This window comes from Pundamilia nyererei, unplaced genomic scaffold (genome assembly GCF_000239375.1).
Source record: "Pundamilia nyererei isolate P.nyererei 1_Seehausen unplaced genomic scaffold, PunNye1.0 scaffold00025, whole genome shotgun sequence".
In the NCBI taxonomy this organism is placed as follows: Eukaryota; Metazoa; Chordata; class Actinopteri; order Cichliformes; family Cichlidae; genus Pundamilia; species Pundamilia nyererei.
The window spans coordinates 490,597-499,373 of NW_005187426.1; the positions used below are offsets into that span (position 1 = coordinate 490,597).

Genomic DNA, 8,777 nt, shown 5'->3' on the forward strand with positions numbered 1-8,777 from the left:
GCTTATACATTTCCACTATCCATTCGCTCTAACACACTGGTGAAGGCAAGCTACAGTTGTAGCCACAGCTGCCCTGGGGCAGACTGCCATATCGCGCCATCGGCCCCTCTGGCCATCACCAGTAGTTCTTACCCAAGAACACAACGACCGAAACTGTCCGAGCCGGGGCTCGAACCGGCAACCTTCGATCACAACACGAACTGCCAACTCTTGAGCCACGATCGTCCCCACTTAATGTTAATATTTCGTCTTTGTTGAATAACTACATTATGCCAATTAAATAGCAGTTGAAAGTGAGACTGTTAATGACTGTGATTTTAAAAAGGTAAAACGATTCAGTTAATATGAAACGAGTAAATGAACAGAGTAGTCATATGAGAAGTGTGCAGTTTTTTTTTTCCTTTTTAGCTCAGAGAAATCCACAATGGGCAACGACGTCAGTTACTCGGGGGTGGACGAGGGACGGATTAAATGTGCCATGGTTAATGAGAATTATGAGAGCAAACAGATGTTTGAGGGAAGGATTAGTTTAAGATCCACAAAAAGCTGCCTAGCCAATGAGCCTATTATTTTTATTTTAATGGTGGCTATAGCCTACTGTATCGGTAAGATGAATGCATCTTCATCTGAGCATATCTGCACATACATTTTGCTGTTATCTGAAGGCATTTCAACAAATGTTTTGACACACTTAACCACAGCCATAACCACATTTTATTTGAGTGATTTCGGGGTGTGTGACACGAACAAAACGAACGTAAAATGACATTCAATATGTTTCACTGCTGAAGACAAATACTTTAAAACAGACTGTTAGTTTGATATCACAAATGTCAGAATGTTCTGCTTGGGTATGGCAGTGATTAATCAGACCAGTTAAGTTAGCTACGGTAATACTCTACCGGAAAATACGCATTCTTTTGATAAAGTAAAATTGTAAACTTGTGAATTGAACAGCCTTTATTTTACAAAAAGTATACTGCTACTCCGGTTTTCGGATAATTATACTTGTTAAAATACTGAGTTCATAAAAAAGACCAAAGATCTGTCTTTAAAAAATAAGAAAAGAAAAAAAGACATACATAGTCTACATGTTGCAGTCAACTTACAGAAATGCAGATAACCTCTGTAAAAATATGTTTCAAAATACCCATGTATTTTTTTTCAGGTTATGTATTTCATTCTCCTTTAATGTGCAGATGGACAGTGCACGCGGTCCTCGGAAGAGCTTTTATTTTGAAGAGCCCATAAGCCGCTTTGTTGTGTCATAGCTGATATTTGATGCTAAAAGGGAGAGGAGGAGGAGGAAGTGTGTCAGAGCCAGAAATTGCAATCGATGTGCACAACTGTTGCTGTTTTGTAATTCCAGCTACACTGAAATGAGTTGAATAAGGATAAATACCTTGGAGGTTTCCAGCAGCGGGCGGGGAAAAACAGGTAAATATGACTTTCTGTTTTTTCTTTTATTCTCTTTTCCTGGCGAGAAGCAGAAAGTTACCTGCTGGGGTCTTCGAGGTGCGGCTAGTCAGGTGAGCCTTCTTCCTGTCCGGCAACATTACTCCTGGTGGTCAGATGAGAAGTCACCTTCGAGCTGTCAGTTTGCCACGTGGGAATCTTTAGTTTATGAGTCTTTAAAGAAGGGTAACAGAGAACTCCCTTCAAGCATCTGACAATTATTAAATGTTTGTTCTTACTCACGAATCGAAACATGTTGTTACATTTCATTTTAAATGATTTTTAATAGAGAGATAACATTTTCATCAGTTCGGCATTGATATCAAGGAAGAAATGGTTTCAGTGGTACTTTTAATGAATCATGGTCACCTCCCAGTGCTCCTGCAAGACGCTGCTGGACAAGCCTCATGTTGTCAGGGTGACACGGATGGTTACATAGTGTCTTGCATGGAGCTACATGGTAAAGGCTTACATATAAAATGCACTATATGAAGAATACTGTTGTTGATGACATTTTAGCAACGCTGATTGAATTTCGAAAACTTACTAGGTTCATACCGGCTTACTGCTGTAGACCGACATACATCTTTATGGTTAGTATACATAGTAACAATACTTAAGCTTTCCGCTTTCATGTTGACTATTATATGTCTGAAATGTAGTCTACTGAATCTGTAAATGGTTTTTTTTGTCGTTTTGTCTGTATTTTCTGCAGTCACTGTCTTGCCTCATATTAAAGCATAGGAACCACAAACTGTGAAATAGACTCGTTTCAGGAAATAGCTTGTCCTGTTCAGCAAGAGACGTCCGTGATGCAGTTACTCAACACAACACATCAGCTGAAGGGAAGAAAAAAGCATTAGAGGCTTCAAAGAGCATTGATGGATGTGACCTTTTGTAACTTGCATCAGTACTTTAGAACGCATACACACAGAGGGAATGGGGGTGGTAAATTAAGGGAAACTGAAAGTGTCTTGCTAAGGGGCACCACATTCTGCAGGAAGAGGTTTAGTGCAGGTTTCGTGTTCCAAGTCTCTGGATCTCTGCTTTAAAGACTGAGCAACTTTCTTCTAAAGTATATCTAGTATTTGTGATTAACACTGCCAATACAGTGTCTTCACTGTCATTTTAGTACAAAATCTCCCACAGGTGCTAAAATGGATTGAGATCTGACGATCTGATTTCCTCATGTCATACTCTCCAAACCATTCATTGAGTTGTGTCGTGGAGTGGGGGAATTTAATTATTTCCTCAGGATAATGTTAATTAGTCAGAAATTTGGTTTGTGTTTAGGCTTCAGCTCTTATGGGAGAGGTGGATCAAAACCTTGCCAAAAAATTACCCCTACAGCGTAACAGATTATTTCCTTTATTTTGTCAGAGGTCTGTACATGATAAATATTTTAAAAATGAGAGCACAATTTCCTGTAATTTCTAAGGAGCTTGCTTTCAGGATAAGAACTTGTATGCAGAACATTTCAAAATTGACAGAAGCCTTTGTTGTTTATCTGCTTCAGTAAATCATTGCCTGGTCAGATCTCTACATCTCTAATATTTAGAAGACCCATTCAGCCAAGAGTACTTTAATGTTTAACAACGGATTAACCCGGGATCATTATAAAACAACATCATCAGTTATTTGTGTACTGTCGGGCTTTTCATAAAATCTGTCTTTTTTTTCCTTCAAACAGCGGCGTCCTCATTTTGAAATGGGAGACAGAATGCACTGTGTGCAGTTGTGCATGCTTTTCTTGCAACCACTGATGCATGTGTGAGCTTGCTTTAGCTTTTGTAATAACACTGACTGATCCCTTTTGTATAAGAAATCATGCCAATCAGACAGGATGCCTTTCTAGTACGTACTAGTATCAAAGGATGATTTTCATACACACCTTGGCATTAGTCTTATTGCAAAGGGTTTTTTCATGGACAGTAAAAGTGCTTTCACGTACATGTACCCACTTTCAGGTTTGTTTAACAATGCGACCTTAAACCATTGCCTGTTTATTTCCTGTTTATTGCAATCTAGAACAGTTTTTTAAGCAGTCTTGCTGAATGTCTCGCTATCTAATATAGTCAAAAAAGTGACTTAAAAGGAGGCTGGTGAGGAAGGTTTTGGGACATGTTTATCTGTATGATGGACAGTTGGCCTCAGCATGTCCCTGAACTGAGCTGGCTTCGTGCAAAAGCCGTCATGTGGACCATGACTGTTCTGGCTCTAATGATGTGTTGTACAAGGATAGGCAATACAAGCTTTAACTTGGTGAGACATGGCAGGCAGAAAGAGTGTGTTTTTTTTTCCCCCATGTACTTGCTCCGTAACATTTTAGGATAGTGAAAAGAAAATGTTCAAAATGTGCATTTAGGCGTTTAATTTGCTATACTTTGTCTGTTGGAAATTCATGCAGATGAATATACAATAACTACTGAATTTGCATGTTTAAGCATAAAAAAACTAGTGAAATTAAAGAAATGACACCTAACTGTGACTATCATAAGGTAAATAATGGTTTATGTATTTCAGCCACTTCACATGTACTACTTTGCTTGAACTTTGGAGTTCCTTATTTGTGCAGTATAACTATATGGTGCCTTAAAGTGCTTGCTAGACTTTTTTTTTTTTTTTTTAAATGCATGCAGGTGTGTCCTCCAATTACTTTCCAATCCTCTGATTAGATTTAGTTTTTTAATAAATAAATAAATCTCCTTTTTGTAAGCTCCATCTAATGTGTAAAGAAGGATTAGTGATTTGCCAGAGCATTAATCAAGGGCACAATGACTGCAGACTTGACCAGTATGTTTCTGATGGTGGGGGAAACACCCCCCCCCCCCCCCTCCTCCCAAGTTGGTTTTTAGAGCTCACAGCTGAGCTGATCTGCAGCTAATTATCAATGAGACATCAGGTCTTCAAACTACAGTCAACGGTGACAGTGCCCATACTGTATAAATGAATCAAATAACAAAACCACCTTACTTCAAAGGTCATGATACTTACCATGACTGTCATGAGGTAAATAATGGTTTATGTATTTCAGCCACTTCTCATTTATTACTTTGTTGGAACTTTATACTGCACAAATTAGGAACTTTAAAGTACAGTACATTATCCAATATCTTTTTATTTATTTATATATTTATTTATTTAGGAAGGGCATATTGATTCAGGACCGAGCCTTAGTTTTTTGCATCATGCGGTTAGCCTTACTTTAGTTATACATACATGTATTTTAGCCCATACAACCAACCAGCCTTCTGGATCCTGCAGGGTGGCTGTGAAATGTAAGAAAAATTCTTCAATAGTCTTCTGAGAAACTTTTCATAGTACAAAAATCCCCCCTATTCTGATGAAGCATCTTGCCTTTCATCAGAGTCTATTCTTGCCAAATGAAGAAGTGGGCCTCATCTTTTTTTTTAAATTTCTAATGATTTGCTGTTTTCCAGTGGTAACAGTGGCTGGACTGTCAGTTGAAAGCTATGTCGTATCCTGCTCTGTTGATTGAGACCTGCTTTCTTGTCTCAGTCACATGATTATAGCTTTTTGGGGGCTTCTTTACAGCCCCAATTCCAAAAAGATGGGACACTGAAATTTATTACACCTGAGAAAATATACTGTTTTTATTCAAACTAAGGTGATTTTGAATTTAATGGCAACAATATATAACCTCAAAAAAAGTTGGGACAAGTATAACAAAAAAGATGTTTACAGAGGGAACTCCAAACTTTCTGGAGATTGTTAGCTGCCAAACTCAAGTATAATTTTTTTTTCTCTTCCTGCATTTTTACTGTTTAAAAATTTGACATGTTGTATTCTGTTGTGTATTTGGAAAAAAGTGGGTTTGTGTAAATCATTGCAGCTGTTGGGTTTTTGAAACTGTACTTAATTCATGCCCTAAGTTACACTAACACCATTTTCGAGTCAAATCACATGATCAATGCCCTACATTGCAATGTTCTGCACACATGGTCTTTTTCTCCCACTACTCTTTTAAGCCCATCACGCTCTTGAAATCTCCTTTGATTCCATTAATAATTTTGCTCGAGATGAAGTTTGATCCTGAAATTAGCTGATATTCTAACTTAGGCTTTGTAGTGAAACATCCTGCCAATAAAATGCAGTGACGTGAAAGTGATGCAGGCTATCAGCCCTGTTGGCAGTCATGCACGTTAATCGGTTGGTCTGTGATAACCAATAAAGCAGTAATGCGACATATATCATTCCAGGTTCCTGTTTTTTGAAAGAGGACCATCTGGAATATTTAGTATTTAAAGTTATGATTTTAAAAAAATCTTCATACATGTAGTGAATTCAAAATGTCAATTGAATTGAAAAAGTGGATTGAAAAGTCCATATGATGTGAATTTACTGGAAAGTTACCACAGTGAGTGGCCATAATGTGATCTACCTTCCTCATATTCTGTACAGGCAGCACACTCACCAAATGGAGTATTTCTACTAGTAATGCCGTGTCTGAAATGGACTGTTTCCTGCTACGTGCCATTCTGTGGCCAAAAATTTGGGCGATAATCAGACCTGATAATCCCAACTTTGGTCCCTGAGGGCAGTGGAAACGAGCTGTAAACACGAACTGACATATTGTGTATTTTCTTCTTAAAAGATTGAAATGACTGAGTTAGTTCACAGTGCGTTTCTGTCGCTCACAGCTAAGTTTATCTGTAGCTAAAGCAAAGACTTCAAACTACAGTCAACAGTGACAGCGCCTTTAGGTGTATAAATTAATCAAATGAAAAACCACCTTGCTTCAACGTCATGAAACTTGCTGTGACTATCATTAGATAAATACAGTTTTATGTATTTCAAACACTTCTCATTTACTGCTTTGTTTGAACTTTGGATTTCCCATTGTGCAATATAAAGTAGGGTATAATCTTACATTATATGGTCCCTTCAGGTGCTTGCTAGTGTGTGCCCACATAAGACACAGATTACAATTAATCAGTCAGTTACTGTAGTTCCAAATACTCCTGATAGCATTTAGTTATGTGTCTACAGAATCAATTTCTTCCATTCCAACTTATCCAGCACAATGGGCAAGATCAAAGACCCAAAGAATGTTATGCTTTCGGCCTAATTTTCTACTAAGGCTACATGACAACTTTAACTGCATTGAGGGGCAAATGGACTGGGTCATGTACTGTAAAATATTGGATTCAGCCAGAATACTGAAGCTCTATTGTGGGTCTTCCAGCTTGACGATGACCCAAAACATACCATGGCAATAAAGGAGAGGCTAAAGAAGAAAATTAAGGTCACTGCAGTGGCCTAGTAGCTGTGGAAATCTGTGGAGAGAGTTGCTAAGTGGCAGACAAGAAACCTTAAAGATTGAGAGTTTTTGTAAAGAGGAGTGGTTATATCTTTCCTGAGATGGGTGGAAACCTGGTGACCAGCATCGAGAGCAGTCTTACCGCTGTGCTTGCCAACAAGGGCTTTTCCACTAAGTACTAAGCCATGTTTTGCTTGGGGATCTAATACTTAGTCATTATCAGTGACATGCAAATCAACTTTTATGTAATGTGTTTTTTTGGGAGAAGTATTTTTAGTTGATTATCTCTCTTTCTAAATTTTAAACTACCATAAAAACGAGTAATAATAATAATGGATTGCATTTATATAGCGCTTTTCTAGGCACCCAAAGCGCTTTACAATTCCACTATTCATTCACTCTCACATTCACACACTGGTGGAGGCAGTTACAGTTGTAGCCACAGCTGCCCTAGGGTAGACTGACAGAAGCGAGGCTGCCATATCGCGCCATCGGCCCCTCTGACAAGGCCCTCTGTTGGCCTTGTCTTGCCCAAGGACACAACGACCAGAACAGAAAGAACAGGGGGATCGAACTGGCAACCTTCCGGTTACAGATGAGCTTCCCAATCCCCTGAGCCATGGTCACCCACGGTTGTGCATGTTTAATTCTTTGCAAGTGAACATAAACTAAATTCAGCAGGGGGATCCCATAATTATTTCCTGCACTGAAGGAAATAAAACTGATAATCTAAGTTGAGGAGAACATACGCCCACTGGTGTTGAGTAAACAGATGCAGACTCAGTGATATACGTGTTGCTGAACATAAGGCAAGGGGATGCCTCTGGCAGACTTTTGACCGACAATTGAGACGCACACATGCAAATTTGCTAGAGGAAAGTAAGATGGCATGAGACCTTTTAACATACTGTGTTGATTTTTATAAATGCAAGGAGTAGAACTATTGAACGTATCACAAACACAATATATTATTTCTGAAGTTGGAGGAAGAAACCAGATTTCACACGTGTCTAGAACAAATTGGATAAGAGTCACTGACTGGGCAGTTCCAGTCTCAGTGTTTCAATTGCATGACTTAATTCTAGAGATTAGATGATCATAAATAATCTGAAGCTAAGCTTTTTGATAACATGATGTTATGGTGTTGAGTGATTGCGATATGGAATGTAAGTGCGAACAACTGTTTCAACTCTAAACATAATATTTTGGTTCTTTGTTAGATCTAGTGTATATTGATAAGAGCAGCAAGTTTGGAATCCCTACACAAACTATAGAGCATTTCCTTAAATAGTCTGTTGGCTTTCTTCCTCTTGTGTGTGGTTTGAAAAGGGGAGAGGTGAAAGTAAAAGTCAAAAACATAATGCATATTTTTGGCCTACAAAAACATACCTCCATTATGATCACGCTCTGCTTACTACCTGTGGGAGATATACGTCCCAGCTGCTGTCAAGCTGCCATCAAGGACTCATGCTTTTCTGGTTCTATTTTCTCATAGCCAGGCAGGTGACAAACAATAAAAATGAGTTGTTGTAGTCTAATACCTGGAGAAACAACTTCAGCTAACCAGTAGGAAACATTCTTGTGGAAATGATAACCTCTTATGATATTTAACATCTTCTATTCATGTTCCATGAATATGTTTTGCTTTGCTGTCGATGCCTGAGATTACATCCTCCATAATAATATGACGTCTGCCATCTCCGCCTCTCACCCTACACTTCCCTTTACCTGCTGATAGCATGACAGGTCGTTGGCCGCAGTTGATGACAATACAAAGTGAGAAGCTGCTAAGAGGATTATCAGGTTTTGTCAGAAGCAAAGGGCTGGTAATGTTTCTTTTTTTTTTTTATATATTTAATTGATCATTTAGAGCTTAAGCATGAATGACACATCACAGTATGCATTCTGTGCTTTGTCTTCCCTGTCTTTGTTTCTTCAAAAAAGCTGTAAGTTTGCAGTGGCTAACCTGTAAATGAATGACAGATGAGACACACACACACACTCATTCATACAGGAACAAGCTATTAAAAAAAACTATGTA

The 8,777-nt window shown here is 38.5% G+C and overlaps 1 protein-coding gene across 2 annotated transcripts in view; it reads left to right on the top strand.

The window, feature by feature from the left end:
* Positions 1 to 1,277: 1,277 nt before the first annotated feature.
* LOC102204371 (multiple C2 and transmembrane domain-containing protein 2-like) overlaps positions 1,278 to 8,777 on the top strand; it is a 44,881-nt gene continuing 37,381 nt past the window's right edge. For both annotated transcript variants that reach the window (XM_005727535.1, XM_005727536.1), the window contains exon 1: positions 1,278 to 1,437. The gene's annotated coding sequence lies outside the window, so the exon portion shown is untranslated. The remainder of the gene's footprint in view (positions 1,438 to 8,777) is intronic.